This window comes from Magnolia sinica, chromosome 17, assembly GCF_029962835.1.
Source record: "Magnolia sinica isolate HGM2019 chromosome 17, MsV1, whole genome shotgun sequence".
Lineage (NCBI taxonomy): Eukaryota > Viridiplantae > Streptophyta > Magnoliopsida > Magnoliales > Magnoliaceae > Magnolia > Magnolia sinica.
Window position 1 is genome coordinate 62,534,148 of NC_080589.1, and position 11,860 is coordinate 62,546,007.

The window sequence follows — 11,860 nt, forward strand, 5'->3', positions numbered from 1 at the left end:
GAGAGACTGAGAGAGAGAGAGGGGGAAGAAGAGGGACAAGCCGGACGGAGGAAAGCTGTTGAGGGTCAAATATTGCATATCAGACTCAGTTATTGCATGGATTTACAATCATTGATACCGTTTAATAGCCTGATTTAATCGTGTTTGTGATGCAGAGTGTATTTACAAGCATGAACTGAAAAAGGGTGCTTAAACCATGGATTTAACGCTCTGATGACACCCAAGGCAAGGGACGGACTCCAGGGGACCAAGATCGATGGAATTACACACCAGGGATCCGAGGAAATCAAGCCATTCACGTTAAAGAGGCCCGATAATGGTGAAAAATGCAAGATCACATAGTTCTCGCCATCTGATTGGCTCAAAACTTCATACATGGCCTGAGGGCCATAAATTAACCGTACATATCAAATTTCAGCCCTCGGATCACTATAGAAGCGCCCCAACTGACAGATCAGCCCATAAACCATTAATTCTGGCCCGCCTGATATCTGGATATACTCCAATTTTGGTCTCAACCCATTAAATTAGATGGGAAACCAGATGGACGATGTGGATTTATCAAAAGAAGCAAGGTGGGTCCCACTTTACGCGCGTGTGTGTGCACAGCACACGTAGACCCGAGCCGCACCGAGCCAACAAACGTGGGTCAGCAGCGCTGACCCGCGTCTCCTTCCCAAATACGGCAATTGCCGTTTCACGCGGCAAAACGGATGGACGCTGGCTGTTTTTGCGGACGCTAGTGGGCCCCACACATTGTCCCAGTGGACAATCCAAACCGTCCATCGTGTAGAGGGCCTCGACTACTACAAAACCTTGCTGAACTTTTGGACCCATGCAAGCACACGTGCGCGATACAGAGGCCACAAACAGGCGGTCCTGCGACGTTCAAAATAATTTTTGAGGTGATTTCTTCTCTGGGCCGCGTCAATGGACGTTCAAAACCTCCCATTCTTGATTGAAATTTTGTCCTGAATCTAATGGACGGGGTGGATTGTCCTGAAAATACCTCTGTGGGGCCCACCGATCACGTCAGCGCCGGACGTGCGAAAGGCTACACACGTCCACGAAATCAGATTTTTCAGGCAGTTGTGGCCCACCATCTTTGATCATATGGCAGATCTGAACCGTCCATCGTGTAGGCCAGCCAAAATACTTCCAAGAGACGCTGATTTTACAGAAATAATGCAAGGAACGCGAGAGTTATGAAGCCCCGAACTTGGCTGCGAAAAGGCTTTCGCTGCGCGTGCGATAGCTTCCCAAATCCGATTTCCACCACTCCAAAAGCTATAAAAAGAGTTCCAAACGTGGAGAAGAGGGTATGCTTGAATAGGGGACATCAGATAGAGAGAGAGAGAGGCGGAGAGAGAAGTGTTTGGAGTTTTTATGTATTTTTTCTTTATTTTTCTTCTTTTTCATATGATTATGTTAGGCTAAATCCCTTAGCTAGGGCTAAGAGGTGAAGCTTGTGGCGTGATGGAAGCTTCTACAGGTTTGATTTGAACTGAACTGATTGACTTTGTTTTGATTTAAGAAATTCTTTTAGTCATTAATGGTTTGTTGTGATTTAAATTACAGTAGATCTGTGATGGCTTGAATAATTCCTTTCCTTTTATTTTGATGTTTGGAAACCCTGTTGTTCGCCATCGTCTCATAGACATGGTTGGATGATGGAATCCTTCCTAACACTCATACATCTTTTAGTTGGTTATGGATTGGTCTAAGTTCTGTTGTTTACCTTGTATCTTAGGCATGAATTTGTGATGAAATCATACCTAATTCTTATACCTTTCATCTCTTGAAAACTATATCAAATAAGTTCAGTATAATATCCATGAAGCAGGCATAAGATCTCCCTGATATCTACAAATGGATCCTCTGAATCCCTAGTTCCATTTCTCTGAATTCTTTAAGTTTAGATTAATATTTCACCATTATTCCTCAAATCACAATTGGTTTAGATTTCATCTTGGCCTAGTTCTAGATCTGGTTATTTTCAGATAACGTACAGGTTTCAGTCCCTGTGGATTCAACCTCGGTCTTACCGAGTTTATTACTACATCACAACCCTGCACTTGGGGTGTGAACAAGTTTTTGGCACCGTTGCCAGGGATTGACGGCTACGTTTCCTGAAGATAACTGGTTTTAGGATTAGTTTAAGATTAGGACTTTTCTGATTTTTAGGATTTATTTTAGAATTTTCTAATTCCAGGTTTTCCTTTAATTTTTAGAAATCTTCTATTTAAATAACTTTCTATTTTTAGATAGTTTTCTTTTTTTTTAGAAACTAACCCAACTTTCTTATTTTGTAGGATTCTGAGATAGGTTTTTAAATTGGTAATTTCTCTCTTCCTTACTATTTCTAGATTAGGATTCCTTTTTAGTAAGTTTCTAATTCTAACTCTTTTAGAATCTAATTTTGTTTCCTATTTTATTTTTAGAAATTTTCTATTTTAAGACTTTCTGTTTAGAAACTAACTTTTCTGTTTTGTAGGCTTATTAGAAATTTCTAAATTTGGTACGCTCTTTCTAAATTTCTACTTTCTAATTTAGGAATTCTTCATTGTTTCTTTTTATTTCTATATTTCTCTTCTTAGGAAATTTATAGGCTTGCTATTCTTAGAAACTAACTTGTTTTGTTCTATTTTGCAGGTTTCAATTTAGGGACTCCAATTTGGTAACTTCCTTCCAACCCTCTTTCTCTGTTTAGATTTTTATTTCCCTTCTTAGGATTAGGTTTAGAATTTGATTGAGGGCTGCGAGTGTTTCATGCCCAAGTGGACTCGTGACAACACTCGACGTCTCTTGACTGAAGGAGGATTAGTTGAGGGGTTAACTGTCCATCGTAGGACTAGACACCGCTCGAAATCCCCTGAGTTAATTGAGGATATGGCTGAAAATCAACCTCTTCTACCCCAACCTAGGGTAGAAGATCTTCAGGATGAGAATGAGGTGCATCAAGCACCCCCGCCTCGTACCTTACGAGATTACTTACAACCGGCGGGGGTGAGTACGCCCTCATGCATGGTTTTTCCTGAGAATGAAGGACACATGGATATCAAGCCAGGGGTGATCCAACTCCTCCCTAAATTTCATGGGCTTGAGTCAGAGAATCCTTACTTACATTTAAAAGAATTTGACGAGATCATAGCTACCTTATACTTTCTTAACGTGTCTGATGACACGGTCAGGTTGAAACTCTTTCCCTTTTCTTTGAAAGAGAAAGCCAAGACGTGGTTACATTCACTACGTCCTCGATCAATTGGCAGATGGAATGACATGACAAGGGAGTTCATTAAGAAGTTTTTTCCATACCATAAGACGAACACCCTAAGAAAGTCGATCATGAACTTCGCCCAAAGGGAAGATGAAACATTCTTCCAATGTTGGGAGCGGTTCAAGGATCTTGTTAGTTCATGCCCACAACATGGTTTTGAAACATGGTGCATCACGAACTTTTTCTATGATGGACTGACATCTCCCATGCGCCAATTAGTCGAGACGATGTGTAATGGGGAGTTTATGAATAAAGGAGTCGATGAAGTGTGGGATTACTTTGATAAACTTGCTGAGAACACACAAACATGGGACATCACCCCTAGATCCAGTACTACGTCTAGGCCGACTCATTCCAAGGAAATGGGTGGAATGTATCTCCTGAGAGAAGACGATAATATTAATGCTAAGGTAGCTAATCTCACTAGGAAACTCGAGGCCATGAAATTTAAGAAGGATAAGGCTAAGGAAATTGTTTGTAGCATCTGTGGTTGTAACATTCATACTACTGAAAACTGTCCAACTATCTCTGCCTTTCAAGAGGTATTAAATGAGCAATCCAATGCTGTAAGTGTTGAGGGTCAAATATTACATACCAGACCCAGTTATTGCCTGGATTTATGAACATGGTACCATTGAATAACCCATTTTAATCATGTTTGTGTTGCAAGGTGGAATTGCGAGCTGAGACTGGATCGGGATGCTAAAAGCATGGATTTAACGTTCAGAATGCACCAAGGCAAGGGACGGACTCCAGGGAACCAAGATCGATAGAACTACACGCCGGGGATCCGCGGAAATCGGGAAACTGAAGCTCAAGTGGCCCAAAAATTGGTCCAGAATGCAAGATCACAAGGTTCCCACCATCCGTTTAGTTCGAAACTTTATACATAGCTCGAGGACAAAAACTAACCGTACACGTCAAATTTCACCCATTGGATCCTCGTGAAAGTGGCTGAACTAACAGATCAGTCCATAAAATCCTAATTTGGGGCCCACCTGCTCTCCAGATACTCTTGAACTTCGGCCCCCACGGCTCAAATGAAATGGACAACAAGATGGATGATGTGGATTTCTCATAATCATCATACAGTGTACATAGTACACTTTTTGCACTAAGACTTGCATGGCAAACCGTTCTCTGGACGTCTCCTCTTCAAAAACAAAGTTCTGTTTCTGTTATGAAACAGAGATTGCGGTCCGGTCTTGTGGGCCACCACGGTCGATGATCCAGATAATCGGGACCATCCATCAGGCCTAAAAGGGCCCCGTAAACATGGTCTAGGTGGCGAAATGGCGAGATACATCGGAGGTCAGTTTTTGATCGTCAAAACTGAAGGCAGACGGTGGAATGAGTTGATTTGATGGATCGCACTGAACCCGAGTAAAAGCACCCCTTCCTTGCTGAAATTCTGAGAGGAATTCAATGGGCGGGTCGGATTTATCAAGCGATAAGGAAAGTGGGCCCCACCGAGAGTCCAGCGCCGACAAGATCGGGCGCTGTTTACGCAGCTCGCGCACATCCGGAAAAGACGGCACTTGTGGGACGTAACGTGATCAAGATCACATTCTGATGCATGATCCAGACCATCTACATGCTTCAACAGATGGCCATAGCCCTAGCCAAGGTGTCAGAATCAACAAATGTGTTGATTTCATGCTGCAAAATCAAATCAAATAGAGGGTGTTTTGCTGCGAAAAACAGATTGCGCGTCCGGTTTCTGCTGCGAAAAATTTCCGCATGGAGTGCGGAAACTCCAGCCACCGCCTCTAACACTCCAGCAGGGTCTTTGCTGCCTATAAAGAGAGAGAAAAGCATTCGTTTAAAGGGGAAAAAGGAAGAAAAAAAAGAGGAAGAACGTGAAGGTGCTCGGTCTTGGGTTTTGAACGTGAGAGGAAAAACGGAGATTCTTGGAAGACAGACGTGGAGCTGAAGAAGGAAAAACCGGAACGTGAGGCTGGACGTGGCTTGGCTGCTGCTGCACGTCAGGGAGAGAGAAAAAGGAAAAAGAAAGGGAAGACAGGTGCTCGGTTCTGGGTTTTCTGCTGAGACGTGAGCAAAAGGAGAAGATGGTTTCTCTCTCTCCTGGTTCTTTTCTTTCCTTTGTTTTTTTTTTAAATTTATTTTGTTGCTTTTTTTTAGCCCATTCATGTGTGGCTAAACCTCTTAGCTAGGGCTAAGAGGTGAAGCCTGTAGCAAGATGGGAGAGTCTACTTTGTGCCTTTAAAATTCATAAACTGAATTTGATTTAGTTAATTATTAAAGTAATATTTTTCTCAGTTTTTAATGGTCTGTTGTGACTAAAATTACAATGGGTTTGCAATGGCTTTGAATATTTCTTTCCCCTTTTTATGTTTATGAAGTCAGGAAGCCCTGTTGTTCATCATTGCTCCATGGGCATGGTAGGATGGCAGTACCCTTCCTGATCCTCATACATTGTTGATTGGTTGGTAATTAGTTTAATCCTGTTGTTTGCTTTGTCTCCTGGGCATGGTTAGATGATGGAATCCATTCTAATTCATATACCTTTCACCCCTTGAAAACTATATCAAAGGAAGTCTAGTAAATTTCCATGATTTTTTATGCAGGCATAAGATCTCCCTGATCTCTACAAGTGGATCCTCTGAATCTCTAGTTTCCTTCCTCTAAATTCCTTAAAGTTTTAGATAATTATTCCACAATTATTTCTTAAATTCCATTTGGTTTAGAACACATCTTAGTCTTGTTCTATTTCTACTTGGTTTCAGATAACGTACAGGTATCAGTCCCTGTGGATTCCACCTCGGTCTTACCGAGTTTATTACTACATCACAACCCTGCACTTGGGGTGTGAACAAGTTTTTGGCGCCGTTGCCGGAGACTGACGGCTACGATTCTTTGAAATTAATTAGTTTTAGAATTAGTTTGAGATTAGGATTTTATTAACTTTAGTTTTAGATTTTTATTTCTATTTGATTTTTAGAACTAACTTGTTTCCTGTTTTGTAGGATCCTGACATAAATTTCTAAATTGGTAATTCTCTCCTAAATTCTCTACTTTTTCTGTTTTTAGAATTAAGGTTTAAATCTTAGAAATTTTCTAATTCTAGTATCCTCTCATCTGTAGGAAATAGAAACTAGGTTATTTCTTAATTAACTTTCTACTTTTATTTTTAGTAACTTTCTAATCTTAGAATCTAATTTGTTTCCTAATTTATTTTTAGAATTTTTGTTTAGAAACTAACCTTCCTATTTTGTAGGCCTTTAAGATAGAAATTTCTAATTCGGTAAGCTCCTTCCCTACTTTCTATTTTTCAGTTCTCTTTTAATAATTTACTTTCTAGTTTAGATCTTCCCTAATTTACTTTAGAAATTTCCACTTTCTTTTAAGAATACCTTCTTTTAGAAATTAATTTACTGTTATTTTTCTTTTAAAGGATCATTCTTCTCTTTTTAGAATCTAACTTATAATTTCTAATTCGGTTTTTAACTTAGGACTCCAATTTGGTAATTTCTTTCCAACTCTCTCTTTCTTTCTAGATTTTCTTTCCCTTTCTTAGGATTAGGTTTTTAATTGAGGGCTGCGAGTGTTTTCATGCCCAAGTGGGCCCGTGACGACACTCGACGTCTCTTGACTGAAGGAGGATTGGTTGAGGGGTTGACTATCCATCGCAGGACTAGACACCGCTCGAAATCCCCTGAGTTAACTGAAGTTATGGCTGAAGACCAACCTCCTCTACTCCCACCCAGGGTGGAGGATACCCAAGATGAGAATGAGGTGCAACTGACACCCCCGCCTCGTACTTTACGAGATTATCTACAACCGGCGGGAGTGAGTATGCCCTCATGCATGATTTTTCCTGAAAACACAGGACAAATGGACATCAAGCCAGGAGTTATCCAACTCCTTCCCAAATTCCATGGACTTGAATCAGAAAGTCCATATTTACATTTGAAAGAGTTCGATGAGATTATAGCTACATTATGTTTTCCTAATGTATCTGAGGATACAATTAGGCTGAAACTCTTTCCTTTTTCCTTAAAAGAGAAAGCTAAGACGTGGTTACATTTACTGCGTCCTAGATCCATTGGCACATGGAACGACATGCAGAGGGAATTCATAAAAAAATTCTTCCCACATCATAAAACGATTACCCTCAGAAAAGCGATCATGAACTTTGCCCAAAAGGAAGATGAAACATTCTTCCAATGTTGGAAAAGGTTCAAAGATTTGGTCAGTTCATGCCCACAACACGGATTTGAAACGTGGCGCATTACAAATTTTTTCTATGATGGACTGACATCTTCCATGCGCCAAATGGTCGAGACAATGTGTAATGGAGAGTTCATCAACAAAGATGTTGACGAGGTATGGGATTACCTCGATAGTCTCTGAAAAACACAATCATGGGACTATTACCCAATGGCGAACACCACGTCTAGGCCGACTCAATTAAAGGAGAAAGGTGGATTATATCTCTTGAAAGAAGAGGATGATCTCAAGTGTAAAGTGACTACGCTCATAAGAAAAGTTGAGGCCATGGAAGGAAAGAAGGATAAGGTCAATGAAATTGTTTGCGGCATCTGTGATTGCAACATTCACACAACTGAAAACTGTCCTACAATACCTGCCTTTCGAGGAGTGTTGAATGAACAAGCCAATGCCGTAAATAATTATCAAAGACATTTTACTGGACCTAACTCCAACACATACAATCCTGGCTGGAAAAATCATCCAAACTTTAGTTGGAGGAATGGACAAACGGCGACTCCTCCAGGTTTCTTCAATCAAAATCCAAATCAAGTGAAACCTCAAGAGGAACCGGTTCAAAATCCCATACAAGAGCTGGCTCAGGCAATGCGGGGAATTACAGATTTTATGCAAAAGATTGTTTCTCGTATGTCGGTTATAGAAAAGGGTATGCTTCTTGCACAACATCTCCGCAATCGTATACCACATTACGAGAATAATGATTCCAGCTCTTCAAATCAGATGGGGCATGCTAAATCCATCACCACTCTTAGGAGTGGGAAGATCATTGATAAAACTCTTCCGGTTAGGCCTGAAAAGCCTCAAGAACCAGAAGAGGACAACAATGATGGAACCAATGATGCCCCACAAAAAGTAGAACCAGAACTTCTAGAGAAGCCAGTTGCTCCATTCCCCCAACGGTTGGTTTCACCAAAACCTCTCTCTAACTCTCAGGATATTCTAGAGGTGTTGAAACAGGTGAAAGTCAATATTCCTCTACTTGATGTCGTTAAACAGATACCTTCATATGCCAAATTCTTGAAAGACTTATGCACGACCAAAAGACGGAAAATTATTCAAAAGAAAATCTTCTTGACTGAGAAAGTGAGTGTCATCTTAAAGCAAGACGAGCCACAGAAATTCAAGGATCCCGGTAGCCCAACCATATCATGTGTAATCGGGAACCATCGAATTGATCACGCACTTCTTGACTTAGGAGCGAGCGTCAATCTGATTTCCTACTCGGTATACAAACAGTTAGGTTTGGGTGAATTAAAACCCACCCTAACCACACTACAACTTGCTGATCACTCTGTTCATGTACCAAGAGGGATAATTGAGGATGTGTTAGTCCAGGTCGATAGATTTTACTACCCTGTAGATTTTATCATCCTAGACACCGAACCCATCAATAACATGAGCACTCAGATTCCCGTCATTCTTGGTCGCCCATTCCTTGCCACGTCAAATGCAATTATCAATTGCAGGAATGGTATCATGACTATGTCTTTTGGAAATTTGACATTGGAGTCAAACATTTTTTTCAATAACGACTGCAACTCAGAGGATGACGACGATTTTCACGACATTAACATGATTGACTCTTTCGTGGAAGATACGATACCGCTGATTTTATCCTCTGACAATGTGGAGACATGCCTGGCCCACTCCCATGATTTTGATGATGACATGATTAGGGAGACGTGTGCCTTGCTTGATACTGCACCGGTACTTGAAGTTAACCGGTGGAGGCCACAATTTGAAGAATTGCCACAAACCGATGTAGTGCCTCTACCGTCTAACCTCAAGCCGCCGAAGCTTGACCTAAAACCTTTGCCCTCTGATTTGAAATATGCCTATTTAGGTCAAGATGAGACATACCCGGTGGTGATCTCTGCCCACCTGGAGAAAGAACAGGAGAGTATGCTTATATCTACTCTCATTGAGCATAAAGGAGCCCTGGGATGGACGATAGCGGACCTCAAGGGAATCGATCCCTCGATTTGTACTCACCGCATATATCTTGAGGATAATGCAAAAATCGCTCGGCAACCACAACGTAGACTAAATCCAAATATGAAGGAAGTGGTTAAGGCCGAGGTTCTTAAACTATTGGATGTGGGTATTATATACCCTATATCTGATAGTCAATGGGTGAGTCCAACTCAAGTGGTCCCTAAGAAGTCTGGAATCACCATCGTAGCCAATGCTAATAATGAACTCGTGCCAACTAGAGTCACTACTGGTTGGAGAATGTGCATTGACTACAGGAAGTTGAATACCGTCACAAGGAAAGACCACTTTCCTTTACCATTCATTGATCAGATCCTTAAAAGGTTAGCTGGTCATTCCTATTACAGTTTTCTTGATGGGTATTCGGGCTACAACCAGATAGAGATAGCCCCTGAAGACCAGGAAAAGACCACATTTACATGTCCCTACGGCACCTTTGCTTATCGAAGGATGCCATTCGGACTATATAATGCCCCTGCCACCTTTCAGCGATGTATGCTTAGTATCTTTTCTGATATGATGGGGCAATATCCAGAGGTCTTCATGGACGACTTCTCTGTTTACGGTCCATCTTTCAGCGAGTGCTTGGAAAGTCTTAAATGTGTGCTGAAAAGATGTGAAGAAAAGAACTTGGTACTTAATTGGGAGAAGTGTCATTTCATGGTTCAGAAGGGAATTGTCCTTGGGCATATCATCTCGTCCAAAGGAATCGAGGTAGATAAGGCAAAAATAGATCTTATCTCTAACCTACCTCCGCCCAAGAACATCAGAGACGTGCGATCTTTCTTAGGACACGCAGGATTTTACAGGCGATTCATAAAGGACTTTAGTCTCTTCTCTCGTCCTTTATGTAATCTTCTTCAAAAGGATGCTCCGTACGAGTGGACTGAGCAATGCCAGAAAGCTTTCACCAAGCTTAAGGGCACGTTAACCACTGCACCTATCATGCAGCCACCTGACTGGAGCCTTCCTTTTGAGCTTATGTGCGACGCTTCTGATTATGCTCTTGGGGCGGTCCTAGGCCAGAGAAAAGATAAGCGGCCCTACGTCATTCATTACGCAAGTAGAACTTTAAATTCTGCCCAGGTGAACTACTCGACTACGGAAAAGGAACTCTTAGCTGTAGTGTTCGCCTTGGACAAATTTAGGTCCTACTTGATCGGATCCAAGATCATTATCTACACAGATCATGCGGCACTTAAGTATCTTCTTTCTAAGAATGATTCTAAGCCCCACTTGATACGATGGATCCTTCTACTCCAAGAATTTGATTTGGAAATTAAAGATAAAAAGGGAGTAGAGAACGTAGTGGCCGATCACCTTTCTCGCCTTAATACCTCTGATTCCCTTGAGACGCCCCATATCAATGACATGTTCCCTGAGGAACAATTGTTTAGAGTCTCCCATTCACCTTGGTTCGCTAATATTGCTAATTTTCTTATCACAGGTGCTATACCGACACAGTGGACTGCGCAAGATAAGAAGAAATTTTTCACCGAGGTGCGCAACTTTTTCTGGGATGATCCTTATTTATTTAAATATTGCCCAGACCAAATTCTAAGGAGATGTGTACCAGACGATGAGCATCAAAGCGTCATCTCCTTCTATCACTCGGAGGCCTGTGGTGGTCACTTTTCTGCTAAAAAAACCACGGCCAAGATTCTGCAGTGTAGCTTTTACTGGCCCACTATGTTTAGGGACACTCATGAGTTTTGCAAAGCTTGTGAGCGTTGTCAGAAATTGGGAGCATTGTCCCGTCGAAATATGATGCCTTTGAATCCCATCCTCATCATTGAAGCATTTGATTGCTGGGGCATCGATTTCATGGGACCATTCCCCCAATCGTTTGGGAATCTGTATATTTTGCTCGCCGTGGATTATGTCACTAAATGGGTCGAAGCGATTCCGTGTCGAAAGAATGACCATCGCACGGTCATTAAATTCCTAAAAGAAAACATCATTTCTTGATTCGGAACGCCTCGAGCCATCATTAGTGATGGGGGCTCACACTTTTGTAATAGACCATTCGAGAGCTTAATGAAGAAATACGGTATCTCTCATAAGGTGAGCACCCTGTACCATCCACAAACAAGTGGGCAAGCCGAGATTTCTAATAGGGAAATTAAACACATTTTGGAGAAAACGGTTAACCCTGACCGTAAGGATTGGTCAATCCGATTGACCGATGCCTTATGGGCATACCGTACTGCCTTTAAAACCCCTATTGGAATGTCTCCCTTTAGACTTGTCTATGAGAAAGCTTGTCACTTGCCTATGGAGCTGGAACATAAAGCGTACTGGACGATCAAAAATCTAAATTTCAATCTGGACAACGCTGGC

General features: G+C 41.5%; 2 non-coding genes across 2 annotated transcripts; both read right to left on the reverse strand.

Annotated features, from left to right (window-relative positions):
- Positions 1-3,327: 3,327 nt before the first annotated feature.
- On the reverse strand, positions 3,328-3,434 carry LOC131232121 (small nucleolar RNA R71). The gene has a single exon (XR_009164726.1). It is a non-coding gene; the product is annotated as a small nucleolar RNA R71 (small nucleolar RNA).
- A 3,974-nt stretch (positions 3,435-7,408) lies between these two features.
- LOC131232013 (small nucleolar RNA R71) lies at positions 7,409-7,515 on the reverse strand. The gene has a single exon (XR_009164622.1). It is a non-coding gene; the product is annotated as a small nucleolar RNA R71 (small nucleolar RNA).
- Positions 7,516-11,860: the final 4,345 nt, after the last annotated feature.